The 7060-nt window shown below is 42.3% G+C and overlaps 1 protein-coding gene across 3 annotated transcripts in view; it reads left to right on the top strand.

The window, feature by feature from the left end:
* The window catches only part of lmna (lamin A), a 28115-nt gene that overhangs the window by 11264 nt on the left and 9791 nt on the right, over nucleotides 1-7060 (top strand). Inside the window, exon 2 of one of the 3 annotated variants that reach the window (XM_088387822.1) lies at nucleotides 4567-4704. The gene's annotated coding sequence lies outside the window, so the exon portion shown is untranslated. Of the gene's footprint in view, nucleotides 1-4382; nucleotides 4705-6560; nucleotides 6853-7060 lie in introns of those variants that run through there. The other 2 variants (XM_088387821.1, XM_088387823.1) reach the window with 2 other exon arrangements.

The following is a 7060-nucleotide window of genomic DNA, read 5'->3' as shown; positions in this document are numbered from 1 at the left end:
CCGTCCCTCCTCCACCACTCCGCCCCCTGGACTCCCACACTACTACTTCCAGTACGCTTGCTGGAGAGCTCCAGGGGCGGACGGGACACGCGAGGAGAACAAGGCCGGCGTCTGCGCGCTTTTCCCGGGCCGGACTTGCCGGTGGCTGGGGGGGCTGGGGTGGATGGGGGGAGGAGGGTGGCTGCTGCGCGACGCTCCACCCAGTCTGGCTCCTTCAAGCCGCTCCCCTCCTCATAGTTATGCTTTAAAAGAACCATGTACTGTATTAATATATGGACAATCAGCATTTGTTCTCTCAAGCAAGAGAATCGAGGTGCTGAAAAAGATGACGTCATGTTTCCTTTAATTAAAACAATAATTAGTGAGGGTAAATGGGGAGGGGGTCGCCCCCCCCCCTAATTTTTTTTTGTTATTTGGACAATCCTTTTCTTTTTGTGGTGCAAAATAGGGAATTCTCGTCTGATGTCCGTTTACATCCTCGTCATTTTGTTTAAATCACAATATAAATTTTAAAAACGTGGGGATGAATGGGTTGGGGTGGATGCCCAAAACAAAAACATGCACAGTATTATTCCTTCTCTAGTTTGCTTAATCTCCTGTTTAAAAAAAAATTGGAGATTGGATTTCATGCTCATGGTAAAGGATGACGTCAACTTTGGCACTCCTCGTGTTTGTACTATTATTTTGATTAATAGTAAGAATTACTGATGATAGATGGTGGGTTTGTTGAGGCGATAGAGGGGTGGGTGTACGCCCACCTCGTGTAGCCACGCTTTGCGGCACCACGTTGTCGTCTCCGCATGAGGATGTTATGTATAGACTACAGGGTGTCTGGCACAGGGGGAGGGAGGGGGAGGCATCGAGGAGAGGTGGGGGTGGGCGGCGTCTGTACATATATTTATATAATATATACGAGGGGGATGGGAGTTGGCAGACTGCAGACCCTATGTAGGAGGCGGGGGCGAGTAGGGGGTCGCACACGGCCATCCGTACATCCAGTTCCCTAAAAAACAGGAAAAAAAAAACGCTTTGCAGCAGCAGCAGTAATCGTGCCGGTGAACAAAAGAAGCGCACCCGTTGCTTCAGACTCCCCAACAAGATGTCGCACACAAGCCACGCCTGACGGCATGTTGGTGGGAGCACACAAAAGCAGCCCCCCACCCCCGAACCTACCCAAAAAAAAGACTTTGCACGTGTAGTTTTTCCTGGCAAAAGTAGCTGTACATGCGGTTTTTCACCTTTTTGTTTCATTCCTGGGAGTCAAAGTCAAGGTTGGCCATGTGTGTGCACAAGGATGTGAATGACAAGGCAAACTCTGCATGAGCAATATGACACTCTCCCAAGCCTTGCTCCCTCCCTCTTCATCCTCCTCCTCTTCCCTAAAATGTTTTCCATCTCCACGCGCGTTAAATAAAAAAGATTTTCCTCTCAGCGCAGCATGCTGTTAAAAAGAAAAAGAAGGATGAGGAACAATTCTCCAGGGCAGGAATGTGTGATCGTGCGTTCCCACGTTGGGAGAAAATTCCGTCCAAAGGAATTCTTTCTTTATCTTTACATGGCCGTTAAATTTCACTTGACAATTCTCTTGTGGGATTCAAGGTGTTTTGCCACACAGTGTTTGCTTTATAAAGTTTTCCAGCTGAAACACACAATTAGCTTCCAGAAAGGCAGACAAAAAAAAAAGACTTATTTTACACATTTGCATCACCGTATTATGAAAACAATTCACACTTGAGAGAGACAAACTTGTCAGTTAGAAAAACGGCCGTTGTTTGTTTACATTCAAACTCATTTTGTGTCAATATTCCGAGTAAATAAACCGTATCAATATAGAGCAGGTGTCTCAAGGGGGGGGGCTGGGCGGAGCCAATCAGGGAAAGGCCTGTGTGCGTGTGCTGGTGTCAGGCTGGGATTAAAGCAACCCCCATGACCCGTTCTTCTAGAAGCAGGAGAGCGCAATGGCGTGATGCATGGAGTCGCAGCGCGTGTGGGAGAAGGCGGGGGGGGGGGGTGATCCCACCCATTCTGCCCCCAATCCTTAAACTCCGGGAATGGACGCTGCTGCATGAGCGTAGTGTCGTTTGTCCGAGAGGTCGCGTGACTCCATTAGGAGGAAAAGGAGGGTCCGCCGGGACAGGATAGACCCGATCAATACGGAGATCCATGATCAGGTTTCTGCCTTGACTACAAGGGTGTCTTACTAGTAACACACTACTAGTGCAATTTTTGGCCTACTAGTAGAACTACAAAGCCATTCGACCCCCCCCCCCCCTCCTCCCAATATCTATCTTGTGGTCCACATACTAGTCCGCTTTGTCCTCACCAGTAAAACAATCCAACCCAGTAGTAGCACAAATAGGAAGGACTAGAATTTTTTTCCACCACCAGAACAACTTTACAGGCCTTACTTTCATGACCGGTGTAAATCCTCCTCAGCATGTGGGCATATCTCAGACGAATGATAGGGAGGGCTGCGCCGCTGTGGGAGTGGTTACAACCGACTTCAGAAATGGAACTCAGTTGTCACTAGTGCAGCAAGAACATTTTATTTGTTTACTATTAGGCCAAGAGTGCTGTTTTGAAAAATGTTGTTGTACTTGAGTCGGTCTATCTTTATCAAGGATATGCAATAACTGCTCAAAGGGTTTTATGTGTGTGCGTGCGTGAGTTACAGGATACTTGTGAAAGTACAAGTGAGGTCATGTTACTGATTGGGACCATCTGGCCGTCAGAGTGGTCCCCACTGTCCTTTCCTCCCCCCCCGTCTCTGATGATGAAAGGCATCTTTGGGTTACTGTGCCTCCCCACATTTGCGCACACACACAGGAGGCCCTTTCTTTGTCCGCTATCGTAGACGATCGTGATGATCCACGCGGAAAGACAGATGCGAGTTAAGATGTGCAGCAAAGTGTGTCTTTTGAATGTCCACCAGCACATGTCATTTTTCTTTCTTTTGCTTTTTTTCTTTTCTTGTAAAAAGACGCGTGCTACACAAAGAGACTCACCAAGCAGCACGTGCTCAACAGGCCGATGATGTCAGGCTGCCTGCAACAAAGAACTCAGCTCGGGATTCGGCAAGCTTCTATTTCAGATTTTTGGGGCTGAGTGCAAATTGGAAGAAAAAATCCATAATAATAATAATCTAATATTTTTTTTAAATAAAGGGGCAACCTGAATATTTATTCTTCTCTCATTATGTGAAACAGTAACACTTTAAACAGTGAGAATCATGGTGCTATAAAAAGACTTTCTATGTCATTTTTTATTGCTTTAGATCCATTTGAAAAGCCCCATAGAGGGCCGTTAAACCCCACAATTATGTAGCCTGCCACATTGACCCATTTCAAGTAAATAAAAACAAACAAAAATAACAATAAAATGAAACAAACATATTTGGATTTTATCATTAGTAAATACATTTGTAAATATATTCAATATTACATTTAGTATTTTTGTAACCACTGATTACATTTGCAGTTTAACGGCGAGATGTTTATTTTTGCTCAGTCAGCACTTTTTGGCATTGTTCCATTTGAATCTGGCTGCAATGTTTTGTTCCACACGGACGGATCTTGATGACACTCGGCATTTAATGCAAAAAAAAATGCCTCAATGAAAAAAAATCAATCATTAAATTTGACCAAAAAAATCAAAGTTATTCTAAAAACTCACAATAAAAAAAAAAATAATAATAATGACACTTGTAGATAAACATCCTCCAAAAAAATGTTTTGTTTGTCCACACTGGCTGGAGCTGATGTTGCTGTCATGTGGGAATATGAGTCAGGCTGGATGACTTCATTGCTTTTTGCGGCTATTAGGTCACTGCCACCTCGAGCCCCCCCACACACACACACACTCACCACTCCCCTCATCCAATCCTCTTCTCTCCCTCCATTGCCCCCAATCAAAGTAAAGATGATGAAGGCTCCTCACCTCAATGCTTGCTTCCAGGATGCTGATGACCTCATCCGGGTGACATCATTGACAACAAACACATGCGCCCACACACACTGTAATATATTTAGACGTAATGTAACAATTTAAAATAATTTTACATAGGTGGAAATAAAACAGTAGAAATATTATTTTTCAATATGGATTTTTCAGGTATGTAGGCTGTTTATCTGAATACTTTTACTCCCTACATTTACTCCTACATTATTCAATAAAATGATAAGAAAACACCTTACAAGTCTAAAATATAAGAAATACATGTATATAAAATAATTACTTGCACTTGTTACTTAAATTCCAATTGGAGGTTCTTGATGTGGAATAATCAGTGCATTTATTCCACATCCAGAATATAAAAAAAAAAAAAAATGCGGAAACGTCCTCGCATAAATACTGCACCTGTTCCCCGCCCCCAAATTACGTCCGCCAGGTGGCACTGTGCAATTAAGCAAAGCAAGCGAGCAGGCCCACTCCCCCGACACACACTCACTCACACACATACAAACTCTTTCCGTGTGTGTTTTCAGATTTGCAGCCAGTGTGCACCAACGCGGCTTCTTTTTCTTGCCTGGATTTAACACGTGGATTTTTTATTTTTTTTTCTCTCAGGCGTGTCTGCTAATTCCTGTTATGTGACAGTGTTGTGCCCATTGCGGCGTTGCTCTCGTTGGACGCGTGGACGTAAAACACGCGTGGAAAGAACGCCAGGTTGCAAAACGACCCTGAGGAAGATTCGAGAAAAGTCAGGTAAGATTTCCGGTTTGGAACGTGGGGGGGCTATTCGGTGTTTGCTATTGCTATAAATTACGACGTTGTTATGTTTGGTGACGTCATGAACTCTGCGACCCTTTCATGAGAAAGCACATATTGTCGTTGGACTCCTCATCCGCCGCTAGAGAGCGCTATGTGACTTTTTAACAGGACTGTGTGTTGTGTTAATATCGGCAGAGGGCGCTACAGAGTCACCTGCAATTCACATCAATAATATGAAAAAGGGCGTCAATAAATGTGACTGAATGAATGTAATGCGATAAAAATACTGTAATGTCAAAATTAAACGCCAGAAATAAAAATTAAATGCAAAGAAAAAATCTAAAGGTCACTAAAGTAAACTAAAATAATTTCATGAAATGTAGAAAATAAAAATAAGCGAAATAAAATTATCTAAATGAACTCGTAAATGAATTCTATTAGAAATAAAACATTCACAAAAATAACTCGTATCAAAACTAATACAAATATAAAATAACATTTACTTGAAATTGAAATTATTATGTCTTTTGTATATGAGCTATGCTTTAACAGTTAAAGTTGTATTTGATCACATTAATTTATGTCAAAACTGGATCCATGTGAAAGGTCGTTTTCTTTTTGTGCAGGTTGTGATGTCAGTCATCATTTTCATTGAGACGTCGCCCGTCAAACCCAATGTACACATTGAGTGTTTGCACTGTCTCACCTTCCTCCCTCAGGTGCAACAACTATTATATGCGCGCTCAAAAAGTTCCTTTTGATCCATACGTTTGCCTATTAATACCAGAACGTGATTGTAAACCCCCATAAAGCATTCAACTCAATATTAGAGACGATGGATTTGGGAGCTTCCCTCGATTTTTGCAGCCCCACCCAGGAAGGGAAAATGACATTGCAATGATAACGTGCATGTCATTCTGCTTGCGTGTTGACTATTGTATGTGCGTTGCTATCATAACAAGACTTCGCTAGAAAGACATACGTTTGGTTTGACTCATTCACATGTGAACAACGAGCTTTATGTTACTCAAATGAGAATGTCAGAGGTGTCAGAAATATTCTGAACGACCAAATCTCACTCACAGTTGAGAATGTAATGAACCTATTTTGAAAAAATTCAAGTTTTCAAATGCAGGGAGTTAAAATCATTCCAAAAATAAATACTCAAACGTATAGCTTAGCCATTATTAGTACAATAAAATATTTGTACTTTTGTTAGCTCTCGCCAGGAATGTTCATTGCTGTACTTTTGTTCCCAGCGCCTTTGTTTAAAAAAAAAAAAAAAAGAAGTGGGAAGTCAGGTTTCTAAACTGGAGCGGGAGGCGCTGGCTCATTTTTTTTTCTCTACGCTTCTACAAGCACACATTTACATTTTAGGCTGACATTCCTCTGAGTGTGTGTGTGAGCGAGTTGTGAGTCAGTCGACAGACACACCTTTGGTGTTGTGCGTGTGCCGGCTTGGAATGTTGCAGGCCCGACCCGCGTTTGCATCTCGCCTCGTCTGATGTGTTACATCTCATTCGCTTGACACATCGATGCTCTTATTAGAGCTTTCAACTAGAAAGTAGGCAGGAGAGCAGTTGCGAAATGTCCATTTGGCAAGTGGACCTAAAAAAAAAAAAAATGCATTGGAAAAAAAAGCCAGAAATTAAACAGGAAGTCGATCATTTTGGTTTGAAGCAACATTTCGGCTGTTTGATGATCTTCTAAGAATCCAGACTGTTGTTGTGTAATTCAGTAGAACTTCCATGGAAAGCCTAAGGGGGAAAAAAGGAGGCGAAGAAGGAGGAGGTTGTTTAAAATTGTGACTGCTGCTTTCCACTAGGCCTGCCACCACCACCACCAGACCAAACCAGGACGCACCGTCTTAGTCCATATTTAAGCACACGCGCAGACGTGTATGCAAGTTCTTGTATCCTCTCCATCTCCATGGTTCCATTAACTCCACCCAGAGAGCACGCATATAAAAGTAAAAGCCAAATCTCTTCATTGAGACATTTGAAGAGCTCACCCGTGAATGACTGGATCTATCATTGGAATATCCCAGATGCCCGGATTTTTTTTTCACCCTTTGCCTCCGGATTCAGTGGATCACCAGAAGATCATTCTCAAAGATTCTGTAAAGAGGATGTCCTTAAAGAAGTGAGGATTTTTTTTTTTTTAGATCGATAACAACAGAATTTAATTGAATACATTAAGATACTGTATAATGTACTGCATGTCACACCAATATTTGTTTTGTATTTGTTACTTAGGCAGATTTATTTTTAGAGGAACTATTTGGTGATATAAAACATAAAAGGGGCCCTAATAAAGATCCCTGTGGGACACCGTAACTATCGATACTGTA

This window comes from Syngnathus floridae, chromosome 10 (assembly GCF_059516105.1).
Source record: "Syngnathus floridae isolate MCC-2025c chromosome 10, RoL_Sflo_1.0, whole genome shotgun sequence".
NCBI lineage: Eukaryota > Metazoa > Chordata > Actinopteri > Syngnathiformes > Syngnathidae > Syngnathus > Syngnathus floridae.
The sequence above is the reverse complement of the archived record's forward strand: the minus strand, read 5'-3'. Positions and strand labels throughout refer to the sequence as shown.